General features: G+C 35.6%; 1 long non-coding RNA gene across 1 annotated transcript in view; it reads left to right on the top strand.

Moving 5' to 3' along the window:
• Positions 1 to 11291, top strand: part of LOC124156908 — a 273287-nt gene extending 261996 nt beyond the window's left edge. The window contains exon 2 of the long non-coding RNA XR_006864428.1: positions 11096 to 11291. This is a non-coding gene — a long non-coding RNA (uncharacterized LOC124156908). The remainder of the gene's footprint in view (positions 1 to 11095) is intronic.
• Positions 11292 to 18630: the final 7339 nt, after the last annotated feature.

The raw sequence follows: 18630 nt of genomic DNA, 5'->3' as shown, positions 1-18630 counted from the left end.
AGCTAGAGTTGACACTTCACTACCGTGTTTGTAAACAAATCTCCAAGCAATTGTTGACAAACGGTAATGTCCGTGTTCCTGTCATCAACAAAGAGTTCCAGAATATGATTGATCACCAAAAGAATCAAAGATAGTTGATTTAGCGAGCAAGAACGAAGATGTTGATGACTAAAACGAGGTAAATTCAAATAGTTCGTACTCTGCATTCTCTGGATTCGAATCTTTTAAATGTGTAACAAACGAAGACGAAATCACCAACTATCTATCTGAATATTTTAAGTCCTTGGACGTACCTGGCTTACCAAGGCACGATTTACAGAAAAATGTAGTTTCTGTGCTCATGATCTTTCGAAGCCTAAACCAACCATTACTATCCAACGGAACGTGTTTGATCATTAAAAAAATGGTGATGAATGTGATTCACGCAACTTTACTCAAAGGAAAATTCAAAGGCTAGGAAGTCCTCATTCCGTAGATTCCATGATCTCAACTCATATGCCCTTTTGAGCTTAAACGTATTTGATTTACAATTCGTGTTGCATTCGTGATAACGATTAAAAAATCGCATGGTCATTCTTTCAGTTTTTGTGTTGTTTGTGCTCATGTGCTAATGAAAACCCATGATTTTCTCATGGTCAATTTAGCGTGCTATGTTCACGAGTCGATAAACCATCCTCTGTATTTCTTCCTTCGCTTCAAGTGCGTAGCTAGGATAGGGGGTTTTGGGCGCAGCTAATACCACGGGTCTGTAGGGTATAGAAAACTCGCTAAGGTAAGCGGAAGTGTGGGGGCACTTCCCTCAGACATTTTTTAAGATAAATGGTTCAAAATAGTGGGTTTTGCGGCTGTGTGAATAGTTTAATATGTTTTGTTTGTTAGTCATCCGTCCCCCTAATATTAATAACAAAATCTTTCATAAAAAAATTCTCTAAGCTCTTGGGGGGGGGGGGGGGGGGTTATCCCCAAAACCTCCCCTCGCTACGTCACTGCTTTGCTTCGCTATATTTATTTAGCTTCATCCGCTTCATCTTGCGCCTGATAACAAAACAAAAACTGTTGTTTCTCAGAAGGTGCTTGACGCAAGGCATTAAACCCGAATGTGTAGGGCTCACCGTGGTGCGTTTGCGCATGCAGTACGTTTACGTAGTGCATTTTTTCCAAACAGAGATACTAAAACTGGCGCGCCTTAAGTCATTTAATGCGAATGCTGCTTCATAGGGGCTTTTCTTGCACGATTTTGAGCATCAGTCAAGCGTCGGTCTGGGGTCGTGTCAACCTGCCCCCTGAATGGGCCAAGTATATGCAACAGACTTGGACCTAAAAACATTTTTTTACTGCTAATAACGCAAATAGCCAACAACTGAATGCGTATAATTTTTATTTCATGAAGTGCTTTATTAAACCACAATGCCCAAAATTTCTTAGGCTAAAACGTAAGACAATTTGTTGAAAAAAATCCGCGTAAACGTGCTCCGATTCACCCTATGTAGATTCAATAAAGAAAATGTCTTTCTGACAAGCAATTTTGGTACTCATTTACGTAGTTTTATTGAATTTGTATCCTTATTTTATTATATATTAAACATGATTAAAAACGATACATCCACTCTTGATTTATAAATGGTGTAAGTAAACTGTAAGTTCATTGATTGTTAGGCGGTACGAAGTTCGCCGGGTCAGCTAGTTTACTATATTTATCAAAATTTTAATATCTGTCGGTTCGCTTCTTCGATAACCTTTTCCGCTAGTTCGGTAGCTGATAATCGGAACGGAAACATTCTAAAAAGAATTGGAACCAAAATATTTTACGTAAATCCTATTTTGAATACTTTTCTCGGTTACATTATTGCAGTTTCATTGGAAAACAGGCCACAAAAATTAGCAGAATGGCACAATATTTAACCCTGCCGCATCACGCTCGAACATTTCATTTGCAGAATCATTTTTTCATAATAACATGATGATTTTTCGAATCCCCATCACCATAACGACATTCATTAGTCTTTTTTTTTAAATTAAGCAATTGAAATGAAGCACTTGATTAGGAACTGGAACCGAGGGTAGGGACTAAAAGTACATGATAGTAACCGTACCGGAATGTTAACCAAGATAATTACTTGTTACCTTTGCTTAGATTAGTTTGAATTAGTCCTTCACCCAATACACTAATAAGATAATGTTTTATTACATGCACAGTTCTTCTTGTTCGCACTTCATCACCTCTTGGATCCTTGGCCTCTATCTTTCCACTTGTTAATTTAAGATTGTTTTGCCGATTCACCACGCCTTATAATTTTGCCGATTAAGTTGTTCTGACCTTATATAAAGATGAATTTTGTTTTCTTCGTATTGTGCCCAAATGTTTTGCGAGTTTCACCTAGTTTCGACATCATCATGGGAGACAGTACTTTTATGAACATTTATGAACTTTTTTATGCTGACAGGTTTACAATGGTGACATTTACTCACAGCTGAAATTACAATGCAATGAAATAGTATCAAATAGATGGATAGGAGAGACATGTTTCAACGAAAAAATTACTTACCATTCAGTCACTCGATCGCAAGTTCAAAGTAAGAAATTGCGAATGTCGCCTACCACTTTCCATGAGCTGAACAAGGTATGAATTCGCTCACCACAGATTAAACAACCACGAAACGCGCGAGGTCTATGCACAAGGTGGAAATGTGGGCAAGGCGCGGTTATTTGCTCGGGGTGGTTTGTGACGTCATTTACTTAACAGTAAAAAGATTCACTAGTATATCGAGAACGAGATGACGGATTGAAAAATGTAAAATACAGGTGCCTTTACGATAAAAACTTCAAATAGTAATTTCTACAATTTTATTCAACACTCAATTACCGGCCATGATTTTATCATATAAACACAACCAAATCAAGCCTGAAACGATTTTTTACAGGTAACTTCTTGTTTTTTGGATCTCTTACTGCAATCAACAATAAAACAAACTTGACGAACGAGCCGATTATTGCTGTTATTATGTACAAAACATTTTTATAATGTAATATTTCGGATACAAAGCTAGTTAGAGAACTAAGAAATAATTTTTAAACAGTTTATAAACCAATGTAAGAAATGTTTAAATGCCTTAAGGACATGAAGTATGTATGTGTTATAATCGAAGGAGGTAGAAAGATAAATTTTACCATTTTTTAATGCTGAATTTACCTGAGAAAGTGAGGAAAAGTCAATGAATAATTGTCCTGTGATTAGAGTTCCTGAATATTTCTGTTTCCTTATACGTTCATATGTATAGCCTTTCTGGAGGGTAGACCAAATTTTGGCGTCGAGGTCACTCTTACGGTTGCTCTCTTTCACGTGGTTAGCTGGAAGAAAACTTATATTATATATTAGTATATTTGGTTTGAAAATTTATGGCATGTCTTTGCGCGGGTGTAAAATGCTCTGCTCTTCTCGATACAGGATGAACTGCAGCAATTACATCTTATGTCGTATTTGACTGATGTAAGAAGAATGCTTTTCTAGTTTTTTGCGATCTTTTTCTGGCGCATTTTGGCATACCTTTTCCCTGCAATTGGTTCATAAACTATGCCTTCGGTTATATTGAGCGCCGCACTTGAGTAATCAGGCATTTAAAAGTATTGTTTGATTCCCAATATAGCTGTATCTCCAAGTAATGTTTTCGTGTAAACCGTTATTTTTATTAGATGTCTGGTTTGGAAATTTACGTAATGTTTATCGTATCATCGCAGAAACTATACTCATGCTACAAAAAATAATTTTCCTTTTTCAGATCATTTTATTATACCAATATATTGCTATTTGCTGTTCTTTTTGCGTATTTCAAACTTCAAAAACAAAACGGCGTCAAATAGGCATTATTCTGGAGTAGGAAGACATGAAATCCAACATAGTGAGCAAAACTTGCCATCGCTGGGTCTCCGTTGGATAGTCAAGATATTTCATTCTGTACTACTTGGCACTATATCTGATAAAGTGACGATTATGTTCTTTTCAAAACTTGTTACCATCACTTTCAAAACTTGTCCTCAGCACCAACGTAAGGAACTATGTTCTCAGTCGTGCACAAATTTTGGGTATTGACTAAGCCATGTGTGGCTTGAAAGGCCGGTTTAACTTACTTTCATTTTCCATGAAGGAAGTACTATAGAATATTATTTTCATTCTAAATGTCTTTGACCCGTAAGGGCAGGCCACAAGCATAAAATCGCAGGAAGACATTTCATCCGCTGAGTAGTAGTATTTTTTCCTCCTAAGTCAGGAAAGAAATTGAGAATGTGTACCGGCAAAAAGATCCCTAATGCTAGGTAATTCTCGTTTAGGTTATTAATTTTTATCACGATATATTCCCCCAATTACTAATAATTATTCACAGCAATACATTTATTGCCACTAAGAGATGCATAACCATTTGGACGGTTTATGTTCAGCCATGGGTCATGCTATGTAAGAAATTAGTTCTAACGGAAACTAGCGATCCCTAGTCCTAACGTAAGCGTTCGCGCAGGAAATTATATTTCAAATGCAATTTTTTTATATTGCAAGTCGAATATGAAATTCTAATTGTTACCCTTTTTATCTGAATTATATGGTGTTTATTTAAGAGGGAGCGGGCATCCAAGGTTCAATGTTCTAAAAGAAACATCAATGTGTTCGATAATAATAATTCAGCTACAAATAAATATTTTTCCGCCTTTCCATTCTAAAGGGTATTAAATAAATTCATTATATTAATTTTATACCTTTTATTGGAAAATCCAGCTTAGCCTTTACACGTAACTGGTTTTTTTTTATGTAGGAACCAGTAGTATTAGTTTTGCATGCCAATGCTCATCACACACACAGTTCTGAGTTATTGATTGTAAAACTACCTATTAGATAATTTCCCATTTGATGATTATCTTATATATAATTAAGATTAATTAGATTATATAGAAAATTATCTGACGAAATCATATTTTTCAGGAGCGCAAACAACTATTACCGTGCTTTTAATTTTAATATGTAAGCATTCTCATTAATTTACTATCATCGTATATTTACATTCTGTCCGATCGTTAATTTGGTTTTCTACGACCACCATAAAAAGTTATCTCATTGCCGGCCTCGGTGGCGGTGGGGTAAAGACCTCGCCTGCCAAACCGTAGGTCGTGGGTTCGAATCCCGCCTGGGTAGGTGATCCTTTTCCAGGGCATGGATGTTTGTCTTGTACTTTGTTGATGTTGGAAACACTCGTTGTAAAAGGTCATTATGTGCTGTTTACGGGGAAGTTGACAATAAATAAAATAAATAAAAATAAACAATACTCAGTAGATTTTGCTAGCCATTGCAGCATATGCTACACGATTAAGCCTTCACCTGCAATCCTGTGAACCACAGATACTCCTCTTTTATCTTCTCTAATACCGTTATGGTATTGATAACACGGAGTTGGATTCTTTTGCAACACACCAAGTATAGTAAGCTCGTGTATTAGGATTCACCATTTTAGTATGTCTTTTCGTTTAAAGAATTGCTTCAGATGAGAGTCGCATTAGCAACAAGACGGACCTATTTCTTACGGTGTGTAGCTTTTGGAATCTATACATATTTGTTTTTAAGTGTATCATTAAATGAATGAAATTCCAATGCAATATATTTCCTCATTGAACTTATTGACAAACTACATTTTTTCATTACTTGATACCTGAGTAAAATGCGATATTTATCCGATTTGCCGGTATTTATCGTTTCAAATACAGCCCATGCGACCCAAAAATATTCACCGCATTTTATTTGAAGTGATTTGGGATTTCTTTAGTTATTTATTCCCAAATTTGCTTAATTAAAGCCCTTCCGCGTTTCAATTACCTTAAATATTTTCAGCAGAAAGAATCTGAGACATTTTGTAACAAAAAACCTGTCGTTTTCCTCATTGCTCCTAAATCATCTCGAAGGTCTGATTATCGAATATCGAATGCCCAAATATACATTTACTTGAAGAATACCTACGAAAATATTTATCTGATAGTAAAAATATTTGATAGAATATTTTCCTCATGTATGTGTATAAAAACACGCCTTTATTAAATGAAAATTTTGTCGATTCTTATTCCAAAATGGGAGACAGCCATTTTTGATTATTGGAAGCAATAAATAAGTCTGAAAAGACATTTCAAAAATACTTATTTGAAAAATAATATGTACTTGAGAGAAATCTGTATTGATTTCTGTTAAAAAATAATTGAATGAAGTGAAAATATTATTTCTTGAATGTTTTGACATGAAATGAAATTTCTCTTATTCGTTAATGCATTAAGAAAATTATACACATATATTTCAAAAGCTACACATCGTGCAAAATAGGTTCATATTGTCCTATTTGAAAATGGGAGACACCTCTTATATCCACTACAGGTCATGTTTACCACACTTTTTCTGGAATCGTTTTTTCGGCGCCTGGAGACGACAGAGAAAGTGCTTGGTAGTCTTTCTAGCAGAACCTTAATTCAGACCTCCTTGCTAAATGCTAGGCTCCCTTCTAAGGTGGACTACTCTTCGGCATACATGCATGGGCCATTTTGCGCGGGCGATCTCAAGGTAAGGCCTGGTTACACGGTACATTAGAAGTTACAAGTTTCTGTACATTTCAGAGAATGGTTTCCTGGATAGGCTCATGTACATTTACGTGGACAAGATTCTAGAATAGGTGGTTATACAGTACATTTATTTTGGAAAATTTTTTGCTCATATTTAAATGCACACTAAGCGTTTTCGTTTGTTTTTCCTCATTATTTAAATAACAGGTGTGTTACATAAACGGATTGAAACGCAGGAAAGCCTTCGAATTCTAGAAAGCAGACGATGCCTCCATAGAATCACCTTATTATTTCCGTCTGGTGGTAGGAAATTGGAACGTTGCATTCAGTTGTCATCTTGCTTGGGTTGGTGGTTTCTTTAATTACGAGCGCTCGAATTGTTTTCATTTTTTTCCTCTTACTTATCTTCGATTTTTTTTCTGCTGGATTAAATTTTGCTTCATTTGGCTCTTAACAGTCTTGTTTTGACCCCTGTACTTCATTGGACTACCCTAACGGAACTGTATTAAAACAATGCACATTGGACCTCACTCTGCTGATTTTGACCATCGCACTGCTTGGACTATTCTCGTGGTTCACATATTCAGCGCCTTTCCTTCAGATACTTTTATCCATCCCTTTACCTACCTCATACCATTTTCTTCAGTCCCTTCCTTTCTGAATCTCTCTGAATGTGGATCGTTTGTGACTCTGCCACCAGGTAACTCTCATGAATTCAATTTGTAAGATTGTCTGAGCGAAATTAGAACAGGTTTTTTTTCTATCTGGCAGTCATACATTCGTACATTTTCCTGTCGTTAAACGGAGAATTTTCGTTTTCATTCTGATATTCAGACATCGTATCATCTAGTGCATTCCAATGTACCGTGTAACCAGGCCTTTTCTGTGGTCTTACATACCAATATAGTCAAACTTGTATCAATACCCGAACATCTTCATAAGCTTTGCTCTTTCTTTTCTTTCTGATGATCAATAGCATCACTTCTTCTACATTTAATTGCCTATTGTTCCGTATCTCTCTATTTTTATCTGTTGTATTCTATATTTACATACATTTGATTCTCGTTATATTTTATGTACTTGGCTCCCGTTATCCTTCATGTATTCGTTGCTAATGGGCCACTGTAAAATGGCTTATTGTGTAACAAGTTGGTAAGTATGTGAACATTCTCGATGTAATATGGATATCAAATAAATTTACTCTCGATAGGCATGGAACGCACAAGACATTGGTCTAGGTTCGTGGCGGATAATTATGAAGATTGTGACGGTGCTCTTGCGTACCGAAACTGATTTCTGAAACTGATAGTAAACAGACTTGAAAATTATTTGGTGGTATCAGCTAAACGCTAGTTATCCCATCACTTTTGAACAGCGGTTAACGTATTTATTGATGGTCTACGTGAAGACCGTCGCTTTCTGTTTCTTACGATGACATTTTTTATTATTTTAATTTTAATTCTAAGTAACCGTGTATTATCAACCACGCTAATTGATGCATTTTCATCCATACTCAGTGGGGATGATCATTTATGGAGATTCTTTCCTTACCGTGTTATAATTATTCTAAAGATTCTTACAGATGACACGAGAGGAGAATATAAAAGGACAACACGTAAAATTTAGCAGTCACTTACGGAGACAGTTGGATTATTTATTGGAAAATCATTTTTAGGCATTTTACACCCTGGAATATTTTTAATAAATATGTTTTTTATTTACTTAAATATCATTTAAATAATTTTTAATGCTGTAAATTATATGTTGCGCGGAAAAATGTATTTTGTAAACTGAATGCTAACAGTGGAGATTGACCCGAATAAATAGTCGTTTTAAAAGTAAATGCCCTTAATTTTAACCATGTAGACAGGGTTCAATTATAATAATACTGCTATAAAAATGTGTCCGTGATAAGTATTTGCCAGCAGCCATTATACGGAATGGGTGCAAAAAATCCCATTTAATTTAGTGGAGTAAAAATTATTGAGTGTGTGCCGTAACAAAGAAAATCGTGCCATTATTAGTTTGTGGTATTATAGTATTACTTTTCCGTTTATTGCTGGATGTAGTTCTGTATTGCTGCCCATATAATCGTCATAAACTTGTAGATGCTATACATAGTTATTATTGCATATTTTTCAATGAAATAAATGCATATTTTATTTGTGCTATTTATAAAATCCTGTGAATCTAGTAGGTAATACATTCAAATACGGCGCGAAATCAGAAATTTACTTCAGAATTCTCAGCAGACTTCTGTAAGAATTTTATTTGCCCTTATTATAAGCACATTGACTGGCTAAGCCTTGATGAAACGCCTATTGCGGCAAATTAACGGTGATTTATATATTAAAAACCCGGATTAATCCTTCGGCAATCAAGTGAGGAACAACTTCAAAGGATTTCTCCAATCGTCATAAATTAATGATGGAGATAGAGAATCGGTAGTGAATAGATAAATTTTGATGTAAAAAATTAGAAAGAATAGTATATAATAATATCAAAATTTAAGTCAAATTTTGTAAGATGATATAGGTTTTGCTTATGAATAATTCGTTTCGGAATTGAACGCAAAAGCAGTTGGCCATTTTAGGCTTCCATTTTAAGGCTTTTGAAGCAAACGATGGCTTACATGCTTGACACACGGACTTGTTAATAACTGCTGGAGAGAGTCCCAGTGCGTAACCAAATTCCCATTCTTGTTAGCGCCGCCAAACTCGGCGTGCCGGTTCACACAAAGTGCCAATGCATTAATTAGTTGCGATGAAGTCAGCGTTGTTGAAATTTGCATCAAGTCACAGGCACCATGTATAATTTATCCATACTTGAGCCGAGTTAAGCCATTAAAGTCTTCGAAAAAGCCGCCTGTTGGAAAAAGAAATGATATTCATTGACCGTGAACGCTATCGTAAGAATTTTTACTGGTTGAGGACAAGAATTTATTTTTATGTGGGACGATAGAGATGAATACGTTTGCTGTATTAGAGCCTAGTGAGAGAAAAAAATATTACACTAAAACAAAGTTGAACAATTTTTATTTATAATAGCCTCAATATGGGATGCCCTATATGTTTGAAAGAATTATCTCCGCCATTTTATGAGGCATTTTAAAATGTATTTACCTTTAAACTAGCATTGCATTTAATTCAAGACCTTATCATTTCCACCCGATATATGTATATTAGGCTATGCTAAAGACGAGCTGTCAAAGTTGTTAGGAACAAGTAACTCCTAAATATTTGTTCATGATACTAATCTACCAATATTTAATAGTTTTTATGTCAAAATCAAATAAAATCTTTGACTTATGCAACCTTAAGAACTTTTTCACATATAAATCCCACAAAAAACTTTTCTTTGTGCTCATTGACATAATTATTTTATATTTTCATTAATTTTTAATACATTTGCATGGAATTGGAAATAAATAACTTTGTTGATTCACGAGGAAACTTTTATTGGATTACATCATCATTATTTGAAATTCATTGCATATGCATAATAGGTTTCTATTGCATTTAGAAATACCCTCTATATAGCATTTGCATTTTCATCGTTACCCATAGGAGCTGAAGAAGCTTTCCTAACATATAGAGCACATGACTGTCATTCGAAGCGGGCCGGGTTGAATCCTGGTGGTAGTCATAGGTAACCCAATAAAGATTTTCCTCGAAGTTCGCTCAGGAAAAGGGACAGGCCATTTTATTAGGTACCTCCATTTTATTAGGTATCTCCATATTCATGGCTGAACTCAGTTACCTATACATGTCAATGATATTGTTGAATCTTGAGTGAATAAGCTGCATGAGAGAGCTGCATTGAATAATTTCCGATACATGTTGGATAAGTTGTATTTTTTTTAGTAAATACCTATACCTTAAATGTCACATGGGAAAAAGATTTGGCTCTTCCAGATGTCACTCTTAAAAATAGCATTTACATTCACCGGGGAAGTCCATTGCTACGCGACTCAAATCCTGCCATTTCCTATGTCAACGAAGTCTAAGCACCAGGGGTCGCATTGCGGTCTCCCCCGGTGGTAGTCGCTAGGTAACCGAGGAACTGGTCCCGTCTAAGGGCGGGCTCTTGGATGACTGTTATGAGTGATCTACCGATGAATAGGGAATAGTCGTTTTATGTTCTTTCATTTCAATTCTCCGGTAGCAGTATTGCCTTAGTGGAATTTGTGCTTTTGATTCCCATCCCTTCCCATCAGATTTCCCATTCCCATATTTCCCATCAGCATTGTATAATTCTGTCTCAACATAAGCTTCGTGGATGCAAATATACTTGAATCGCTATGGTAATATTTAAAGTTGGAACGTAGGTATGTATTACTGACTGAGTCAATTTTTTATGCAGGTGACTGAGCGATTCTGCGTTTATTTCATTAAATTTTCATTTAAAATTACTTTAAACGCTGTACTTATTGTGTCGTTTTAGCATACCACCTATTGAACTATGGCTACTCCGATGAAATTTACTGATTCTTTCTATTTTCTTTCTTTGCAGGTAAATGGACTACTCGGTTAACTGCAACATGTTTTCGTTGTGGACGACGGCTGTGGACTATTTTTCAGTTATAGATATAGTGGGGAGGTGTTCAACAATCTACAACAGCAAAATCTTTCCTTAAGAGTTCTCCAACTATGTACTGACATGTAATTTCCATATCTAACTATCGACCCTAATAAATATTTAAGCTTTTTTTACGCGCGACGACAATTAAATACTATGACCACTGACCTTTGATTAACATTGTAAGTTGCTTATAGTTTGTTCCTATTTTTATACCTATGTCAAAACTTAAACATTCCTTGTCACTAGAAGGTAATACATGCTTCCATTTAGCTATAAGTTTCAACCTATTTACGGATTGCGAGAGCTAACTACCCGTAACCATAATATGTAAGAGTGCATTTAATTAAATAGCAGTTAAAAAAGTAATCAACCTATTTGAAAGCGAAACAAATTAATAATTTAATACATATTTTTAACTCGTTCTACCTTTTTGTTTCTTTTTTTTCTATCGAGCTGCTACCAATTAGATTGTCATAAAAATTAGTGAATGTCTAGAATACATGGTTTTGCCAAGAAAATTTGGGTATCATGCTGCAAGCATGCTTCATAGCTGTTTTAGCCGGCAATATTTTTCTTGATATTACTTTCTGCTAGGAAATAGGATCAATGATATCTTGAATATAAATTAGCAAAATTTTGATTAGAAATAGCTTAGATTAGAAAGTATCATTTTAACCATTAATACGCCGGCCTATTTAGCTATAATAGTTTGTTTGATTTTATTCGAGAGATATTGTGCATTATTTGCTGTTTAGTGAATTGAGCATTGGAAATAATGCTTAAGGTAGCTACTTATTGCTTTTTTACTTATGGATAACACAACCATTGTGAATAACAAATTTTTAATCAACCACAACGTGGAGTGCTACATAACGTTCGTTCATGAAACCACAGCAGCATTAAAGATTTTAAAATCTAGCAGAAGTTTTCCTTGATGTAAAAAGCTTTGCCTACGATTGCCTATAAGTAAGGTCATTATAGGGACAAATTCGTTAAGAAATTAGTGAAACATATGCATAAATGTGCAATAGTGGTACGGAAATCACAAAAAGATCGAGCATTTTGCATAGTAGTATATACGTAACATCTCCAGTTCTTCCGTATTGAACACATCTTTAATTCGGCTAAAAAATTGAAAACATCTATCAAGTATTTGTCAGACAAATGTTTTGCCAAAAAATTATAGGCTTGAAATAACAGAAAGAAAATTTGCTCATGAAATTATACATCTGAGGTTTCATTGAGGATAATCTAGGTAATTCTCACGAAGTTATAAGAAATAAAATTGCTATCCCTGATAAAAATTCGTTATTGGCAGATATAATTTTTACGAATTTTTACTAAATTGTATCTTACCATTCTCCTTTACTATGAATTCTATAGTTGATCACGTAAAAATTTACGGCCATATCCTAATGTCGTTTGAAAAAAAACTTATGCGTGTGTCACCTCCAATATTTATTAGGCTTCAAATATGATTCTCTAATTTAATCTGCACAATAATTCATGGGATGAAACTCCTTACCTCGGCTGCAAAGCCCGCTGCTGGCGGGAGAAATATGGTTTACTATATCTTCCTTTACATGAGCATAAATTAAGGCACATATCGTTCAAAATTTAATAATTAGCTACATAAAATACACTATTCAAAGAAAAGTAGTGTCATTAATTACAATGCATGATTAACACAAGGAAGAAACTTCTGAGGCTCACTGATTAAGCTGCCTAAACAAAGGCCTTCACTTTTAATGGGCGAATAGTGGCAGTTAATTCTTCTGGAATCCCTGATAACGACGGAAAATGATTTCATCAAAACGTTGGCAGCGGTAAAGAACGGGTGGATAATATTCCGAAAAGAATATAAGGCAAAAATAATTTTTTCCATGTTTCAGATGTTTTTCCTGGTATTGAAAGTGCGATTTGCATAAAATTATGTTTTATTTTTTAACTTGCACCTCAACATATTTTTATCATAATTTCGGTAAGTTTTGAATAATATTCATAAATACGTTATAACCCCTACTATGACAAAAAACTTGAAAGTGGAAAGAGCTCATTTTATCCCTTTTCATCATATAAAAATATATTTAACACGAATACCTAATGCTGTTATAAAAATCTGTTAAAGGCCATGTACCATTGGCCATGTCGAATTTGGTTTAATGTTTTATCTAAACTGTTATTAAATTTAGTGAATTTCTAAGTGGTCGTAAAGAAAAGTAGTCCCTGAGGGAATTGACTCTGATAAAGTTGAAGTACCATCAGGTGTCCCACAAGGAAGCGTAACCGTTCCACTTATTTTCTCTATATATATTTATGATCTCTGCTCCCGAAGTAGCAGTAAAATGCGTTTATTTTCCGACGACGCTGTCATCTTTCGTGCATTTAGGACCACCATAACATTGAAATTCTAACATCGGATTTAAACAATGTTCATCTGTGGAACCAAGAGTGGGGACTCGAGCTTAATCTGAGCAAATTCACGGCGGTACTTTTTTGCGGAGTTCGTCTAGAAAAAACCATACCTATGATATGGATGGTATTGGCATAAAAATAACAGACGAAGTGAAGTAATTGGGAGTTGCGATACATTCGAGCCTCTCGCGGTGAATTCCTATAAGGAATATTTGCGGCAGAGCCCTGAAGAAACTAGGAATCGTCAAGCGTACTGTGTAAAGATTTTCGGATGAGAAAGTAAATAATGGTACTCGTCCAACCACACTTTGAATATACAGTGAACTCAAGGGCTCCGGTAAAAGGCTTGATTCGTGATCCAAATACTGAATCAGAAATACTGCCTTTCTTTTCATTCCACATTCCCACCCGCTCCTTCCGTAATAACCACCTACTACACCAACCTAAATTCCGTCTTTCTCTCTCTCAGAGATAACTTTTTTACAGACTCCCTACTTCTTCCAATACCATTTCGACTACTCACCATTCCCTGGATCTTTCCATGCACATCTGATCATTCAAGAGGCAGCAGCGAAAAGCCATCCCTTTATTTTCTTTTTTTATATCCTTTATAGTTCTCTTTATACTTTGTATTTGTTAAAGCTGCATATTTTAATTTGTCTATTCATTGTAAATGCCGTTTTGGCTGTTTTTAATGATTAAATAAAAAAAACAAATGAATGCTGCGTGATTGGTCAAAAACTGCTTTGGGCGTAAAGACACCGTTATCCAGATGTTAAAAAAATTAGGCTGGGAGCCACTAGAGACACGGAGGAGGCGCGCTAGTCTTAAATTGCTCGAGCAATTGAGTTCATATCTTTCGGAGCGAAATGAAGAGCATCAAGTTAGAGACCCACTGTATTTCAGGGTCTGTAGAAAGCGAGAAATTAAGAAAGATATTTTGTCAAACGGATACGTATAAATGGGATTTTTTCCCTTCGAACTATGAAGGACTCTAATGATTGCTAGTCGTAATTTTGTTTGTGCATTCCCTTTTTATATGTTGACGGCTGGAGTCCTAATCCCCCCTGCCAAACGCTATTTTAGCCGGATTTTTGGGTGGTCCGTCGAAGTAGATATCAGGAAATTTTTGCCGCAGAACATCAGCTCCAATCTGAGTCCCGTCGCGATTGATAAGAATAAACCCTAAGATTAATGTCACACTAGACAGCTGAGGGTAGTACATTCTTCTAACAGTTAATAATAGGAGCTATATAAAGGGAAAGGATCCGCGTCTAATTTAAACATGATGATACAAACGCAGCAGAGAAATGGAATGCAGCTAACTATAAAAACACAAAAATAGTTTAGTAGCTACTAAGCATATAAAAAATGGAAACGAGAGATGAAGGTATGCTGAAGCAATTTCAAGTGCCATGAAGAAATTTTAAGTTCTATTGTAAGGAAATTTCAAGAAATAATTAATAACTAGAAGGAGTTAAGACGTGTATTAACAGACGAGTAATGTATTTAGCTTACTCAGATTAAAGTAAATATGGTTAGAATATCCCAGGCAGAGAGAATTCCACCAAAAGAGAGATCTAGTTATAGCGGGAAACCTAAAATTAGGAAATAAATGAAATATTTTAACAGTGCTTACATTTGGAGCATGCTTCTCTCCTGAAGTGACACATGGACAATAGCTGGAGCGAAGAAATTAAGGGTAGAGTCATTGGAAATGTGGTGATGAAATAGGATGATTGATGAAATAGGATGATGAAATTCAAATAGAGCAAGTTAGTAAGCAATGAGGAATAGGATAGAAGTGTAGCCTAATGAAAACTTAAATAAAAAGGATGGGCAAGTTAATCGACCATATACTTGAGGTATGATGGCTTGATATGTACTATCGTCTAAGAAAAAGTGGACTGTAAGAACAGGAAAGGTAAACTTCGAATATTATATATAAAATAGATTAAAAAGGATGTGATGGAGAAGAAAAATGTATGTGTGAAAAGATTAGTGGATAAAAAAATTTAGCACTCAATGTGTGATGACAAAAAGAAAGCCAATCATGGTGACTACTAGTGGAGAAACAGGAAGACACTTTAAATTCTTATTTATAGTGGTCAACTTCAATGGCTACAGCGTACGGAAAAAATAGAATTGTAAAATATAATCAACATTGGGAGGTAGCAAAACTTTATGGGAACTTTTTCTTCTTTGTGGAAGTTAGGCTGGATTTATAAAAAAAAACGAATCGGAAAAATATAAACTGCAAACATTCACCATATCTGAAATACGGGAAGTGCGGGGGCGGTTTTTTTTCAACAGCAAAAAATCGTTCAGCAAAAGCAGCATACTAGCACCGCGCAGGTATTGCGCGGATAGGGCGACTGCGCGTCTTCCACACCACACGCTCAAGTCATTTCTGACCGTAAATTGTTACTTAAGGTCAATGGCAATCGTATTAATCTTAAGTTGCACTGCCTCAATTGATTCTCCTTCCAAGTGTTCATTGAGGAGCCACAGCCAGAAAACTCGCCGAATATCTTCAGCACTGCCTTGTCTTGACCTTTATTTAGATTAAAGATAATTTCAACGTTAATGCAGCTGCTCAGTGTGAAAAATTATGTCCATTACCAATCAAAGCTGAAGAACAGATAAGCTGACTTTGGAAGTGCTCTGATACATGACAACGCCCGACATATCAGCGCGGATGCAGCCCGACTGAGCGATTTCAATGGGAGATTTTCTCTTACCCGCCGTACTATACCAACCTAGTGCCGTGTGAATTCCATCTTTACGCTGAAATGAAGATGTAGTTAGAAGGGAAGTGTTTTATAACGGCCGATGAACGAAGGCAGAATTCATTGGAAGTCATTGGTGGCAACGTCCTATGAAAAAGGAATAGCAAAGCTTGTTAAGAAAGCTTGTGAAACAGTATAAATGTCAATACAGCATTAGCGTGGAAAATTTATCACTCCCTGATTACAAAAAAGAAATTATTTTGAAATCGGAAGATATTTTCCTCGAGCACGTCTCGATTGAAATTTTGAAAAATCGTGCGTAAAGTCGACCATTTTCGGTATTTTTAAAATGAAGTGAATTATTTTACAGGGCAAAAATCGAAATATAGCCTCTTTTCCTACTTTCCTCGTGTGAAGTGTGTTAACAACAATAGAATATTTGGGTATTCCTGTTGGTACTATTAGCTGCACCGATAATGCAGCTCTTACTTTGTAACAGTTGGCAGAAAGGATGAAATGTTGTCTTCGCTCCGAAGATACATACGATATGCATTGTTTCGGCAAAAGGAATCATATTACGATCGTTACTTCACTCAAGTGAGGAGAGCCTTTTGGTACGTTTAGGCAGTGAAAGTATTGCAAAAGATTCTACTCTTATAATTATCACTTAATTTAACTCATGTTTAGTAACTATGGGGAGAATACTGGGATAAGTATAAAAGATATGCCTGGAAGTCAGATTATCAGTAGAAGCTTATGCAGTTGTTGACAATTCAGAGACCATTCGCATTGACCCCTAAGCTCTCTCACCCTGAAATCATAGAATGCGTCTCGATAAGTATAAAAACCTACTTACGCAAAATTTTTAGCAGAGACAAATAATGGCAAAATTTAAAAAGAGATAAAAAATGTATTTCTGGCTGTTAAAAAACTTGTCTATATACGTCATGTTTCGAACCATAGAGGTACCATAGAACCATAGTCCGTACTATATGGTTCGAAACATGTCATACGGACGAAATAAATCAGTTGAAGTCAACGAAGTCTCCTTTTCATTTATGAATTTTCTTGCTATCTATCGGTTAAAATCGGTTGTTTTTGTCCTGTCAAACGAGTAATTCCTATGGCAGAGAGCAATTTCCTTGTGACATAATAGAATTGGCATGATAGGAATAGTAGTAAATAGTGAGTAGTGTCAGAAGAGGCTGGCATAGAAAAAAGAGGGAGTGGTAGGTTTTCTGAAACTACGGCCAACACTACCTGAGATCCTGAAACAGACGAGACGGTTACCATAACTGAAAGTACGGAGACCACTTTTTAAGATTAGGACTCACATTGCTCTTTGAAACTCGAATGAGAAGAGTACTTGTGCTCTATTTAGTGACAGATAAAGCGTATCAGGAAAAGCAATAGTAGCTCTCGTCTCTAGTGTTATCTACGACATGGGCTTGATATCAGAAGCAAAAACATGACATGCTATTCCCAAGCTCAAAATAAGATGCTCGAAATCTCATGTTCTATGCTGGTGAGCTAATGAGTAATTACAGGGGTAACTTCAATCCTACACTCCCGTACTTCGATGGGGGTGCAGTTAACGCTCTTGTAAGTGGAACAATGTGCAAAAAAGTTAGAGGGATCCAAATGAGGAGGATATCTTTCACTTTGTAAATACATCTATAAAACATACCTCTTCTCGATCCGTTTTTAAATAAAATATATTTATTATTGCCTCAGAGAGAACATACCTCGGTAAATTTATTTATTTTATGGAATGCTATCACAAATTATCTGGAAAGTTTTTGACTAATTTTTCTTTTTCTCTCTTTTCGTTTCTGCATATCCACACTATTAACTTGGGGTATCATTGGTTTGGATATATGTTTTTTTCTATTCGGTGTCATGCAAATTATGACAGGTGTTCTTTTCTTGTTGCTTGATCTGAAATAGTTGTATATGTTATCATTTCCTCTTATGGGGAAACCTACAACACTAAATACCATTATTCATTCATGAAAAACTTAAGGATTTTCATCTAGCATCCTCGATGAAAGTAATGCTAAATTCATCGCCGTATCGTTGGCAGAGATGGCTCCAATAAAATTACCGGCTGGAATGATGGTGTCATTAGAATACTAGCAGTATCCCTTAAACGATCTCTTTAGTGGTCGTTTTGTCTTTTACATTTCAAAAAGTTCATTTTACACCACTCACATAGTGTGTTCTGAATCGCTCCTGTGTACCTTTGTTTCGGGCCATGGACCTAGGGCCGATTTCGGACGCTTTATATTTCACTTACCATGCAAGAAAGAGATAATGAATATT

The sequence above is a fragment of the Ischnura elegans genome, chromosome 4 (assembly GCF_921293095.1).
Source record: "Ischnura elegans chromosome 4, ioIscEleg1.1, whole genome shotgun sequence".
Taxonomy (NCBI): domain Eukaryota; kingdom Metazoa; phylum Arthropoda; class Insecta; order Odonata; family Coenagrionidae; genus Ischnura; species Ischnura elegans.
The sequence above is the reverse complement of the archived record's forward strand: the minus strand, read 5'-3'. Positions and strand labels throughout refer to the sequence as shown.